Below are 2526 nucleotides of genomic sequence, written 5' to 3'. Positions count from 1 at the left end.
GAAGTTATAGGCACCAATTAATATTTTTCCATCTATGTCTTGACCATAATGAGCATTATATAGTCATGCGAATGATTTTTTTTTCTTTTGCAAAGAAGAAGCCTGAGTCTAAATAACAATGTAAATAATACAAAATATATTTTACAGCTTGTAAGTGTAACAGCTTGTAAGTATATATATATATATATATATATATATATGTAAATATTTCCAACTAACATCATATATAATATAGCATCTATACAAGGTGTGGATATTTCTTTGGATAAAATCAAGCTTTGAAGGAGAGGAGTAGGAGAAGATACATAGTTGTCCATACTAAATTAATAAAGAATATTGAAGATATAATTAGTTTAGTGCATCTATAAACTAGAAGAATCTATATCAAATTGAACTCCAAGATACCATTGAATGAAGCTAAGATCATTGGTTTCAAAAGTTTGGTATATATATTACTTTTCAATTGAATAATGAGAATTGAGTTGTTACTTGTGACAAATATATTATTGATATAAACTATAAATACTACTATATCAGCACCAATATAAGAAAAATAGAAATTTGGATTGGACTTTGATTGTATGAGATTCTAAGCAAGAAGTGCATCATGAAGACAAGTATATCAAGCTTGAAGACTTTGACATAACCTATATAAAGACTTGTGAAGCTTATAGATTAGGTAACTTTTACTAAGTTTTACAAAATCTTAAGGTTGTTCTATGAATACTTCTTCATCAAGAATATCATTCAAAATGGTTGCCAATACATTAAGTTGATGAATTGGCCGCTTGAAATGCATGGCAATTATAATTAGAATCTTGATAGTTTTTTAATACATGACTGATGCAAAAATATCAATGACATTAATTCCAAATTTCTATTCATACATGTGTGCAACTAGATGAGCTTTCAAACAATCAGGTCCACCATTGATACTTGACTTTATTTTAAAAATCCAATAAGAATTTATAGTTTTTTTTGTCAATAGAAAGAAACATAAGGAACCAAGTAGCATTCTTTTTTATTGAATCAAATTTTATTAATATAATAGCTTGCTATCTAAAGTAGATGTAAGCTATTTTTAAAATATTTATTTTATATCTATTTTAAGAAAAAATATTGACATTAAAGACAGACTTATTAAATTAAACATAGATAATAAATTCTTTTAGAGTACAAGAAAAATGTTGAATCCAATTTGATCTTCAAAGTGACTTTAGCGATAGCAATGATAGCAATTATAGTATGCAATTGTAGGTGATTAAAGATGTGGCCATAAATGGAAGTGGATCTTGCAATGTTGGAACTAATATAGATAAAATTGGCAACAGTGGAATTAACATAGAGAAAGTTGGAGAAGATGGCAATGATAGTATTAGAAAGGTTGGTAACTCAATAAATTATAGTGAGTTAATAGCTAGAGTACTAATAAGATAGATACCTAGAATAATTGGTGGCTTTGATTCATGAGCTATTGATAATGAATTGTCATTGTTTATTTTAATATGAGAAGAGATAAAAACTTTTTACTTAAATGGTTAATATCATTGATAGATTTTAGCATTATTATCAAAGTTAACTAGTGTGCATTTCTTAGAATAAGTATTAATTTAATATAGAATGTTTTAGAAATATAAATAAAAATTGAAGAACCAAATAATCTTAAGTGGACCACAAATAGTTTAATATTTAAAAAACGTTTGTTTGGAGTCTTATCATGATGCCTCTTTGTAGACCAAAGGTTAAGAATTATATTAATAGCTTTGACAACCATGGCCTATAAGTAGAAAGGAAGGCCTTATCTAATAAAAGCCATCTTATAATATTTAACAAAGATCAATTTTGTTGTTTTGCCATGTCATTCTACTCATATATGTGTAATGGAATAAATTCCTTGAAAATTTCTTTTGAAGAACAAAAATCATAAAAATCTTTAGATATGTATTTGCTACTATTATCTAAATAAAAAGTTTGAATGGTATATCCAATAGTATTTTCTATGTTGTATATAAATTATTAGAATCTCTGTAGAACTTGGCTTTTATTGGAAATAAAATAAATCTATAGTATTTTCAAAAAAATGTCTACAAATGTTACAAAATATCTTGATCCTTTTGTTGAATTAACTATAAATGGTTTACAAACATCAAATTAAATTACCTCCAAAATTTTTGAAGTATGAAATATAACTTTTTTGGCATCTTTTTTCTATTTTATTTGTCAAATTGGCAACTGCAACAAATTTCTCTCAAGAAATAGATGTTAAAAGGATAATTGACTACACCAAAATTAATCATTCGTTGTAGACCTTGAATATGAAAGTATTAAAACCTCTAGTATTAAAGAATCACATATAAGTAAGAATGAAGGAAGTTGACTTCTAGGCTTGAAGATGTCATATTTCTTCGAATTTGGTACAATTTTTTTATTTTTAGAAAAAAGACTATTATATCAAGTCTATCATCATCAACTACTAAACGTCTTTGACTTAAAAATAAGAATTTTTTTATTTTCAGCAAGAAATCC

This window comes from Physcomitrium patens, chromosome 15 (assembly GCF_059467195.1).
Source record: "Physcomitrium patens ecotype Gransden chromosome 15, ASM5946719v1, whole genome shotgun sequence".
Taxonomy (NCBI): Eukaryota; Viridiplantae; Streptophyta; class Bryopsida; order Funariales; family Funariaceae; genus Physcomitrium; species Physcomitrium patens.
The sequence above is the reverse complement of the archived record's forward strand: the minus strand, read 5'-3'. Positions refer to the sequence as shown.